This window comes from Gavialis gangeticus, unplaced genomic scaffold (assembly GCF_001723915.1).
Source record: "Gavialis gangeticus isolate Ggan-Ray unplaced genomic scaffold, GavGan_comp1, whole genome shotgun sequence".
Classification (NCBI taxonomy): Eukaryota; Metazoa; Chordata; order Crocodylia; family Gavialidae; genus Gavialis; species Gavialis gangeticus.
In genome coordinates this window covers 116,732,286-116,744,791 of record NW_017729032.1, presented here as the reverse complement: position 1 = coordinate 116,744,791, position 12,506 = coordinate 116,732,286, and the positions used below count along the sequence as shown (strand labels likewise).

Below are 12,506 nucleotides of genomic sequence, written 5' to 3'. Positions count from 1 at the left end.
TTCATTAAAGCACACATCTAGAGATAGTTTTCATTCCAAAAACTTCATGTGGGAATCTCTCATTCTGTTAAGTGAGGTATTCTTAGAGGATCAATCCCATCTCAACTCCTCTGCTATATATTAATTTTATTTAGTATATTACTTTATAAATAACAGTATAAAATCATTCAAACTTAACATGCTGTACTGAGGGAAATGCTTCCTTTTTCCTGTGTACTCATTGTAGATTTATACACATTAAGGGTATTTAAGGCTGCAGCTAAATTCTGCTGCTGGTTATACCATACACTTCCAGTTTGAAGATGAATAGAACACTTATCTTTCAGATTTCCCACGTGTAAGATATGGATAATAATACCAGGTGTAAAATCTTGGCTTCACTGAAATCAGTGGCAAAAATCCTATTGTTTTTAATGGAGACATGATTTCACCACATATTATGAGGCTCATTTTTATTCACAAGTGTAAAGTACCTTGAAATCACTGGATGGCAGGCCTTTTAAGTGCAAGGGATTATTAATTATATGAATAGGTTGCAAACAATATTAGTCATGGCTGTAAAAACAGGCACGATGTCCCTATTTAGATATTGTTTAGAACCATTGAAATGTATTCCACTAGCTCTTTTCAAATTGCTTTATTACAGTGGAAAACTTATATAAGATAATTACTTATTGCCAAAGTGCTGATTTTTGTTGCTGTTCAAACAAGTTGTCTCTCTTAAAATGATTGGAATATTTCCCAAATCTGTCCTTGTTAAAATCATGATGTATACTTCCTTTTAGTTACCCATTTTGATATAATACAATATTAGCTAAATCAACCACTGACAACAAAGATACTTCTTCATTTCATCATGCATTTTGTTAAGCTATTTGAGAGTAACAAGCTTAGGAAAAGCAATGGTGTCTTTCAATTTTAGATCTATTATCAGGTGTAGCTACTTGCTGCCCCAGATTGTCAAAACCTACTAGAGTTCCAAACTTGCATTTTAGCACTTAGCTGTTTTCTTTTCTTTAAGGAATGGTTCTGCAAGTTGTTAACCTGTCTTACCTAGGAAAGATAAAATATTGCACATGGAATCTGTTTGAGCCCTTTCTTCAGGGCACCTTTTGAAATTTTCACTGACAAGACCAGAAAACTCTGAAATAAAACAATTCAGCATTAATCCAACAGATAGATTTCCCAGCACCCAATGGATTTTTTTCTCAGAGACAAGAAGAATGACTGTCTATACTACATACTTGCATGAGTTGGGAAAACTCTGGGTTCTTGTTCTCACTTTGTGCATCTTATCCAATAACGGATTCATGTAAGATATAGAAAAAAAGTCCTTGAAGCAGAGACTGGTATCCCAATCTCTTCCACTGTGCCCATACCACTAGGCTGATAGTACTTTGGTGCTCTTTCTCTTTGGCTCGATGAATATTTAGTTCTTCCATAAGAAGTGCAACAGTCTTTAATGGAAGGGATTAAAGGGAGTGCTCTTTCCTGTTCCCAGAAGACCATTTAGCCTGGGGGTGAGGATGCTCCTCTAAGGGATGTGCGTTAAAATCTCGTGAAGGGGAATTTTACTCAGGTCTCTCATCCTGTTTGAATAACTTCACCACTAAGCTTCTGGCTGATGAGATGGCACCAGGTAGGGTAGCAGTAGCAGCAACATCACCATTTTGTGAGAGAGGCTAATGTACATGCTCATCTCCAAGAGAGGAGAAATCCTGATCCCAATAATGAAGTAGGGCCTTTGCTCCATCAAGTGAGTGGAAAGACTAGCAGGCATTCAGGGCAGAGTCTTATGATACTTACATCCCTTCATCTGCAAGGATGAGAGGGAGGAGACACTTTACTGAATGCTGTACCACTCTCAGGCAAATTATCATAAGAGGTGTGGTGGGAAGTACACCTGACTAATATGTGTGGCCAATTATTTTCCCCAAATTTCTGACCACATATCACAGGAAAGGTAATATGTTAGCCCCACCTACAAATATTTTTTTCTGGCTACTAGTGCAATTGGTGGTTTGGACTTGCCTCCTTCTTTTTGAATGATATGGGGAGGGGGCAGAAGCTTCCTTTTATATTTTTAGTCTGTGCAATCATGTTAATTTGCCTACTGGCTCTTCAAAAACTTCTGAGATAATAATGCAACCTGGAGACTGGACAAAAGAGGGGAGAGGGAGATCAGAGAGTAAAAGGAATGAAATAAAGATGGAATGTGTTGAAAGTGAATCAGAAGAAAGAAGTGCTGAACTTTCAGAAAGTACAGATAAGATCTGATAATTTATTATTGTTTTTATTGTTATTGTTATTCATCTGCCATATCAATTCACCTCATTTTTAAGTGTTGAGAAATCAAAATTGCAATTTGTAGTTGAAAATAATTATTCTTATATTTTTGGACCCATATATGACTTCAGGCAAAAATCCTGCTGCTCATACATCTGGAAGGGCTACTTTTAGGATTGTTTGAAGACCCAGTAATTGGATTCTTTCAAGATATGATTTTCAAATGAAGGCGCAAAATGCCATTTCAATGAAAGGTGAGTTCAAAATTGCACTTGCAAAAACAGGAGGCTGGTATTAAAAACCTGGCAGCTAGCTTGTGTAACTGAAATATTGGTCATTAGAAAATCATTAGTAATCCTAAACTACTCAGATAAACCACTATTTATCATCAGGGCTAGGAACAGAAGATATACATAAATTGGTATAAGTGATCAGAAACTGTTTTAAACCTGCAACAGAACAGAAGTTCAATGCCCATAAAGCTGTTTCAAAATGGCCAAACCTGGTTTAAGATAAACCTTGACGGATGCATTATCAGACTTAACTGATTTAGCTTAAACCGGTCTGTGAAATTATGTCAGAGATCTCCTGACTCAAATTATGTCCCAGTTCCCTAGCATACCAGGATTCATTGATGCCTCCCACTAACCTCCCTCACAGAGTAGATAGGCTAGCCTCAGTTGTGCTGTCTCCTTCGGCTGAGCCATGGATGTTAGGGGCAGGGGAGACCTCAGTAGGTCATTGAGTCTGACCCCTGGCCCTGGGCAGGAAAGAGCACTGGGATCAGACAACCCTAGCTAGGTGCTTGTCCAGTCTCCTCTTGAAGACCCCCAGGATAGGGGAAAGCACCACCTCCCTTGAAAGCCCATTCCAGATTCTGGCAACCCTTACTGGGAAGAAGTTCTTTCTAATGTCCAACCTAAATCTGCTTTCCATCATTTTGTGGCCATTGTTCCTAGTTACTCCAGGGGGTGCCCAAATAAATAGAACATCTCCTATTCCCTGCTGTCCTCCCCTGATGAATTTATAGGCAGGCACAAGATCACCTCTCAGCCTTCTTTTGCAAAGGCTGAAGAGATCTAGATCCCTCAGTCTCTCCTTGTAGGACCTTGCCATATGAGTGGCCCTCCTCTGAACCCTCTCAAGATCCTTCACATCCCCCTTGAAGCATGCCACCCAAAACTGGATGCAGAACTCCAACTGCGGCCTGACCAGTGCTGCGTAGAGGGAAAACATCACCTCCCTGGACCTGTTCATCATGCATCTGCTAATGCATGATAAAGTGTGGTTAGCCTTGTAGATCACTTTATCACACTGATGACTCATGTTCATCTTGTCAACTATGACTCCGAGATCCCTTTCCACTGCTGCACTGCTGAGAAAGTCACCACTCAGCCCTTAAGTGTTGGTGGTTCTTTTTTCCCAGGTGCAGCACTTTGCACTTACCTTTGTTGAACTGCATCCTATTTTGTTCTGCCCATTGTTCCAACCTGTCCAGATCCACCTGGATCCATTTCCTACTCTCTGATGTGTTAACTTTGTCCTATAATTTGGTATCCTCTATGAATTTGGACAGGGTGCTCTCTACACCCTCATCCAAGTCAATGATAAAGACAAAGCATAACACCGGTCCAAGGACCGGGTCTTGAGGGACTCTATTGCCCACATCTTTCAAGGTCTATATCAACCCATCCACCACCCCTCTCTGGGTGCTATCCCTAAGCCAATTTGGTACCCACCTGACCGTGTAATCATCTACATCATAGCCTGTCAGGTTTTTTATGAGAACAGAATGAGATACCATATTGAAGGCCTTTTTAAAGTCTAGGTAGATGACATCTACCTTGACTTCTGCATCTAAGCATTTTGTGACCTGGTCATAAAAAGAAACAAGGTTAGTCAGGCAGGATCTACCTTCAATGAACCAGTGCTGATTTCCTTTCAGCATTATTTTCCCTGCTGGGCTCCCACAAATGTGATTCTTAATGATTTTTTCCAGAGTTTTTCCAAAGATAGAGGTGAGAATAACTCGCCTATGGTTTCCCGGTTCCTCCCTCCTCCCCTTGTTGAAAATAGGGGCCACACTGGGCCTTTTCCAGTCCTTTGGGACCTGACCAGAGCATCATGAGTGCTCAAATAGCTGTGCCAGTGGTTCTGCTATGACACTAGCCAATTCCTTCAGCACCCTTGGATGGAGTTCATCTGGGCCCACTGATTTGAACACATCCAGACCCTCCAAGTCCCCCTTTACTAAGTCTGCATTAACAGTTGGAAGGCTGGTGTCCCTTGTGTGTCTATCTATGATCCAATTAGGAGATTTGTCTTGGTCTGTGTCTAGGCATACAGATGCAAAAAACTCATTGAGGAGTTCAGCTTTGTCCCCTCTCTCTGTCTCCAATTGCCCTAGTTTGTCCTGTAGAGGTCCTATGCTACCCTGCACCTTCCTTTTGCTCCCTTTATACATGAAGAAGGACTTTTTATCCTTTTTGAGCTTGGACCAGCACCACTCCACAGAGCTGAGGCAGCAATGCCTCTGCTCCCCAGTCTTGTCCTGCTTGTACCTGTTAGACTTGTGAGGCAGTGGGGGAGCGGGTGGTGGTGGGGGAGGCTGGGGAACAGAGTCCTCAAGTGCTGGTCTGTGATGGTTGCCCTCCACCCTCCCAGGACAGGCTGGCATGAGTTACTGACCTGCTGGGTGGAGGAGGAAAGGAGACCCTTCTCCTTGGTCCATCCCTGAGCTGGGTGTCTGTCTATGTGGGGGGAACCCAGCCTCTGGGTGGGGTTCCCAGCTAGCTCAGGATCCCCCCCATCTCTGGCCTGTCCAGGTGCAGGAGGGTGATTCACCACCTCTCACCTCATGGCCAGGCCAGTGTGAGTTACTGACATGCAAGGGGAGGAGGGAGTAAAGCTCTCCACCCAAGTCTCAACCCCCTGCCCTCCCCCCAAGCTGGGGTCTTCCCAGCTAGGGAAGCCAGGTCTTGGCGGAGTTTTCCCCATGCCTGCCCAGCTGGGCTAGTTCCATAGAAAGAAGGGTTGGGTCATGCTGGCTGGCAGAAGCCCGTCAGGATGCCCACCACAGTTGCTGTGCTGTTGTCAATTTCTGCTGGCACTGGACTCTGGCAGAATGCACTGGGAGGTTTGCACTGAGCAGCAGGGATGGGAGCACTTTACAGAGAGATGAATTGGGCCCCACCACCTGGCTCAAGCTCCCCAAGCCACTCCCCAAGCCATTTGTTTTTCTGGCCTATTCTGGTGCCAGGCTGTGGGGCATGATCATTCTCTGTATGGAGTGCTCCCTCTATGGAGTGTTTGCTGGAGCCTGGCACCAGAAGCAGCTGAAAAGACACACTGGGTGGCCCAGGGAACCTGCACTGATTGGTGGGGATTAATCCTTATCTCTATGAAGTACACCTGTCCCCACTGCCCAGTGGAACCCCCAGGCCACCTGGTGCATCCTGCTAAAGTCTGGCACCAGAGGCAGCCAGTTGACAAGAAATGCTGGGTGGTCCAGGGGAATTGTGCTGGGCTGCAGGGCCCAATCCTTCTTTATATGGAGCTGGCCCATTGGGTGGGGATGGGGGAAACCCCACCTGCCAGGGCCTGTCTGGGAAGATCCCAGCTCAGGGGGGCTGAGATTAGGGTGTAGGGCTTCATTCTCTTCTCCCACCTATGCATCAGAGACTCTCACTGGCTACATAGAGGGGGAATCACTCCCTTCTCCCACAACTGGGAAGACCAGGGCTCAGAGGGATCCTCAGTGTGGGGGTCTCCACAACATGGGAAGACACTGGTCTCAGGACCAGCCCTGGGAGGAAAGACCCCATTCCCCTTCTTCCCTGTGCATCAGTGGCTCACACCAGGCCAACCCCATGGGAAGGGGGGCGGAATTATCCTAGCTCCCCGAGCAGCTGGGCTGACCAGGGCTGGGGGGATCCCAGGTCACCCTTGGGAGAGACATGGGTCCCACCCCCATACCTAGACACCTGGTTCAGGGGGCTGGTACCAAGAGGGAGCTCTTTGGTGGCATGTGCTGGGCTGCCACTTAGGTATGGGATCTGATTGCCTGGGCTGGGCTGGGAAGGCTGGGAAGTGTGCTCTAGTGCCCGCTGCCTCCTGGGCTGGGTCAGTGCAGGCCTTTGCTTGTCTTTTTCCAAGTGAAATTGAACATCAGTTCAGTTTATTATCAGTTCAATCTATGAAGCTTAGAGAAACCTGCAAAGGTTGAATTGATTCTGCCTCAGGCTTTTTGACTGTCTGTACTTAGCTCACAAGTCCAGTACTATGAAACATTAGAATGTAAGAGTGACAAGTTTGTTCCCTTATTGTCATCACAGCTGGGAAATAAATACTGAAGTAATAAGAGATCACCAAATTATGTGATGGAAATGGAAAATAAAACCAAGAAAAATGCTTCATCTTCAGAGCAGAGTTTGCTGCATTCAAGAAAAAAAACCCATTCATTAGGATTTCAGAGAACAGATGACTTTGTAGGAGGCTTGCTTTTTATTTGGCACAATATGATGCTTTTTCTTAAGAAGTGATTGCTGAGAAGCATTGTTTAATGTTCATTCAGCTAATGAATAATTGTGTAAGGGCCACCCATTCAATGTTTCAAACCAATGCACAGATGATCTGAAATGTGAAATTTCATAACAATTCAGAGATGCTAATTAAAGTATTATCACCATCTACCAATTTCTTTTATGGGTTAGCTGTGATATATGTTTTTTAGAGAAAGTGAACATAAAAACAAGTATTCTCAGCTAATATAGAACTAATGCTAAGGAACAGCTGTTCTTTTACCTTATTCATCCACTCCAGTTTCAAGAACCATGCCTTTAATAGTTGAACACCTGTCTCTTATTATATTTAATAGAAATTGTTAATTTCAGTTCATTCCCAATCCCTATTCTGTTTTTTTTAAATGGTTTATTTCTCTAATGCACATTTACATGGTCTATTACATTAATTTCTTTATCTAATCTTGAGAACCCTAAAAATTATTAGGAAACTAATTGTGCAGGGATGGAATGTTTCTCAGTTATAGCCTAACTCACTTAAATGTAACTACTTGTACTCACTTGCCGACACCAGGGAAAATGAAAAAGGTTTTCCTAGAATTAAGAGTTTAATTACTTTCACAGTGTTAATTATAGATCATTATGCAGGAAGATGAGACTGTGTTCCTCAAACTAATGCCTAGTAGGGCTGTGAGAAACAGCATCATTTTATTTTGGCTTCTGTATCACTGTTTTGATGGGACAGTGTTTCATTTTGATGTTTAGTTTAATTTCAAAGCACTGTTCCATTTTGTTTCATCGAAACTGTTTCACTATTTTTACGCTGTTTTGACATTTCACCCATAGGCTATAATGGGGAATCACAAAACTGCCTATAACATTGTCATTTCTTGCCTGATTCAAATGAAAACAGCAGGAATGGTAGCCCCTGCTGAGACCACAAAGTCTGTCAAGTTTCAAGGAGATAGGTGCAGGGATTTCTGGGAAACTGTATCTCAAACGCCTGACAAGCAAAACTCGTGTCACTTGTAAGTATAAAGGCACAGGGGGATGAAAACAGAAGGCATGGTAGCCCCTTCTGAGGTTATAAAGCCTTCCAGGTTTCAAGGAGATAGGTACAGGGTTTCTGGGAAACTACATCTCAAGCTGCTTACAAGCAAAACTCGTGACGTGTGACTTTGTGTGTGTGTTAAGGCATGCTGTCACTGGCACTGGGGCCTCTATATAACATCGTAGTGGGCCCCTATGAGGTCTCCTGTTCCCCTACAGCCTCATCTCACTCCAGAACTGTAAATAACAACAGGTAAGTAAGCAGTACAGTAGCACCAGAGCATCTCAGGCAGCCAACCTGTGGCAGAGCCTTTCTTTCCTTTCCTGCAGGAGCTTCTTCTCCAGCTGCTTCCAGAGAACTCTCCCTGCCAGCCTCAGCCCAGGGACTTAGATGTGCCCAGGGCCCTGCATCCTTCCAGTCAGCTGACCAGTGACAGGCACTAGGGGTGTAAGTTGCAGCCATGTGGTCTAAGGACATGGCATTGACAGACAAGTTTCTATGGGTCAGTGTGGTATCTTTTAGTAGACCAACTGAATAATTGGAGAAATATATCTTAGCAACCTTTTAGGTTGAAGAACCCTTCATCAGGCTGTGGAATCACCTTCAGTTGGTGTGTGTGTGCACTGTTCCTGGATGGAAGGAATAGTAAAGAAGCCAGAGACTGGCATACAATGCAGGCAAGAAAGCCAATCAGTGAAAATGGAAATGGAGGTGCAAGGGGGTGAGGGACAGGCTAAGGTGGGGGGAGGAGAGGTGTCCCAGCTGCCTGCGGAGGTTTCAGGATTGATTGAGAGTGTGGTCGGGGGATAGAAAGGTAAGAAAAGTTTATTGACTTAACAAAAACATGACTACGTTTAGTATACCAAGACAGATAATGACAGACAATAATAATTGATGTCAGCAACTCTGACATCAGGCAGTCACCTCTGATGCCTGATGTACAACAAGTTTTTCTTTCCACAAAGCTTTGCGAAGTCAGGTGTCCCCAGTCAGTGGTGTCCGAGAGGTACCAGGAAGGACCCTGGTATTCAGTCCTTGGGCTTCTCGAGATGCACAGGCCCACTGATCCAAGTCAACAGCTAATTACTCCCTTTCACAGAGATGTATCTTCCTTCTGAATTATTTCCATGTGTGCCAGCCAATTTATAATTTCTGAGCTGTGCTGATAAGTTACAGCCATTCAGCTTCTTTTTACTTCAACTGTCCTTAGACTGACCAATAGCAGTACAAGCCTTGCATTCCTTTGATAATGCTAATTTTAACTATGCCACAGGGCCTTACTACTTAAAGGCTTTGCTAAATTTACTAGGCCTTCCTTTATACAAGGCCTTACCACATCTTAAACTTTAATTAGGCTCTTAGCAACAACATACAGCTTAATATTTGAGCAAATAACAGAAAAACACTTGGTCTAATCTTCATAGAGCCTTCAGCAAGCATCTTTATCACATAGACATACTTTTCAGCTGTCACATTCCACTCCTTGCTTGCTTAAGCACTATGATAGCTACAGTTCAGATGCTAAAGCTGCATGTGCTACATTAGGGAATGGGGAGGGATCTTTAAATTTAACTTGCATAGCATGAACAGATTTATGACAACAATGGTTAAAATACCATTTAGCTGTTGCCACCAGGGCAATGCAGAATACTATGACACTTAAGATGGTTAGCCACGTAGTTGAAGTGACACCTGGTGACACACGAATAGTGCAGATCACATTATACCATTTATATGGCTCGGGCACATTGACAGCCAAACTGATGATTCACCCACCCTCTCAGGCAAGGAGAACTAACTGAGTGCTTTGCCAAGCTTTTGCCTCAAGGCTTTGCAGCTTATTTTTTAATTCATTCCAGTTTTCTGACTGTGGCATTTCTACATCTTATACCCATGAAGTGGGTATTGTAAAGTTGAGAGGTATAGTCTCAGAGGAAATTTCTGGCCATTTTAGGGCAATTGTATGGTTACTTAATTGCAGCAGAGCAATGGCTCCACTTTTAGCTTCTAAGCAACACGAATTGCACAAAGTCCAGGTGGTGCCATTTTCATACAGCAAACGACCGGGTCCTTCCCAACAAACACGTTGCCCTATTGTTATATATAACACATTAGGTAACTCATATACACAGGTCATGTTAGGTGGGCTGAGAGGTCAGCTTCTCCACAGGGTCCCTAATCTAATCAAGGTGCTACTGATTTGAACCAAGGGGGATTGTGCCACATACCGAGGGCCATTGGGGGTAACTATTTCCCATATGGGGTGATGCAGATTCCAGTCCTAAAGGCATCCTCCTCCTAGCCCCATGCTTAGCAAATAAGCAGTGGTTCAGTTTCCATCTTTTACCCCCTGCACCAGGAATGAACACTTTCCTTTATCACAGCCTTCCCAAGTGGTAATGCAGGTACTTTGATAGGGGTATCTTTCTTTAATGTTGCAGGCATTCCATGATGCTCTAAACCAGGGGTCCATTTTCTATTTTTAACATTGTTTATTACCAGGGAAAAATGTATATTTAATGATAACTGAACTTGTGCACAAGCAGTACTCCAAGTTTGATTTTTGTCTGCTTTAAAAGCACTGTCTATCATGACCTGGGCAAGACAGGCTGTTTCTAATCCTACATTAGTTAGCAATTTGTCAGTGTGCTTTAAAGTTTTTCCTTTGAGCATGTCTCCCCTAGTGAGCAGCCTGTCTGAGATTGGCTACTCCTTCAGTGTTTTTCTGGGATTTATCTAAGTTCCATACATTCATAGATGAGTTAAGTCCATCCCAAAGATAACCTGGAGCATCTTTTTGTTTGCGGGACTTAACTGTATTTGTGGAATGGAAAATGATTGGCCACTCCTACCTAAGTAACCCTTCAGCTACACGGGCTTCTGCCGAACAGTTTGGAAACATAGCTTGGACATACCATTGTTCTGGTCTGAACAATACTTGGGCAGTAAACAATGAAGCATTTAAGAGGGTTGGGATTTTAACCTGTGACCTCCACCAGGGTGTGGAGTTATACACGGGTTGTGTCGGGATTCCCGTGGGGGAATAGCCAGAGATAGTAGTGAACATCCTGTTCTCTCACAGATCACATTTATCCTTCCTTCCTTGGGAGCCTGTAACCATGCTTCACCTCCAAGAAAGTGAAAGATTTCCAACTGTCACTCATAGGGATGATGCTGTACTGGGTTGATGAAATGGCACTGCCCTGGCAGAATCATAGCACTAATTTGATTTAGGAACCCCACTGGTATAAAAGGATGGGGATAAGTGATGGAGACTTGTGGATACAGCCTCCTTCTGGTTGTATTAAATTGGGTACCATTCCACCACGCTTCTGTATAGGTATGATTCACAAACCATGTAATAACTTTGTTCCAACCTGTAAAGTGCTCTCCCACCTGGTGGGCTTCACACCATTGCTGGAGAGTGTTGTCAGTCATAGGGGCAGATTTTTCCATAAATGCAGTGGCTCAAGAAGCTGAACAGATGCAGAATGCACAATTGGGGACACAAACTCAGGGGCGTTGAGCTCAATGGGGTTTCCCTCAGGAAGTATGTAACAACAAACCCATAAATGAGCAGAGCTACAACAATTACCTCCCCTCCCATAGTTAGTCATTCCTGCCTTCAGGTAAGGACTGTATCCAAGATAATAACTCATGCCATAGGTGCACTGACAGTTACCACCTTGCCAGCCAACTATCTTGTTTCTTTTACTCAGAGACCAGGACTTCATTTTCTCTGGGGTGGCGGGTTTCTTCCAGTATGGATACTGTAGCTGGACAACGTGAAGGCCATCTGAGTGGGTTTCTGGGGGATGCTCTTCAGGGTCAGACCACTCCTTAAAGTCTTCAGGAGCAAGTTCATTAATATCTGGGTAATAAGAAGGATAGTAGACATGCCCTACCCAGGACACACAATAACGCATTAATAAAAAGAGTACATTCATAACAATCCACTACTTTATGGTGCAAGTCAATTTAGACTGATGACAGAGCAGGACTTGTCTTCAGTGGCAGGCTCAATTAGGAATGGTTATGGCTGTATTTGTAGACAGATCCGATCTGTAGGAACAAGACAACAAGGAGCTTGGCTCCTGTTAGATGAATCTGACTTAAATACCCACCGTGTATTATGCATACCTTTTGCTAATAGTATCCCCTTCCATTTATCTCCTTGAGGATGCTTCACTTCTACCCAATCTCCTGCCTGGAGCTTTCTCGCTCTACTGCTGGCTCACGGGGACCACTCAATCCAAAGGCCTGTTGCACAGGGCTACCTCCCGGATGGGGTCGGTTATTGGCCCAATTGATAGCTTGATTCAGGTGCAAGTCTTAGTTCTTAAGAGCCGGGCCTGCAGCCACCACAAATTGCATTTGAGGATGCCATTGGCTCATTCTACCAGTCCATTAGATTGCATAATATGCTGTTTCACAGTCTAGTCATACACAAGATGGTTGCAGAAGTGAAGGCCATTATCACTCTATAGTTCTATAGGTGATGGATACACAGCTAGCAGAGTTTCCAGTGCTGCACAAGTGTCCTGGGCTGTAGCTTTCACTGAGGTGCAGACGAACATTATTCCTGTTGCAACTTCTACAGCTACAAACACATACCGTTGCTTCGGGGAAGTCCAAGGGAGGGGGCCTAT

General features: G+C 43.9%; 1 long non-coding RNA gene across 1 annotated transcript in view; it reads left to right on the top strand.

Annotated features, from left to right (window-relative positions):
• Window positions 1-9,670, top strand: part of LOC109302412 — a 15,590-nt gene extending 5,920 nt beyond the window's left edge. Inside the window, exons 2-3 of the long non-coding RNA XR_002098750.1 lie at window positions 6,266-6,272; window positions 9,403-9,670. This is a non-coding gene — a long non-coding RNA (uncharacterized LOC109302412). The remainder of the gene's footprint in view (window positions 1-6,265; window positions 6,273-9,402) is intronic.
• The last annotated feature ends 2,836 nt before the right edge of the window (window positions 9,671-12,506 follow it).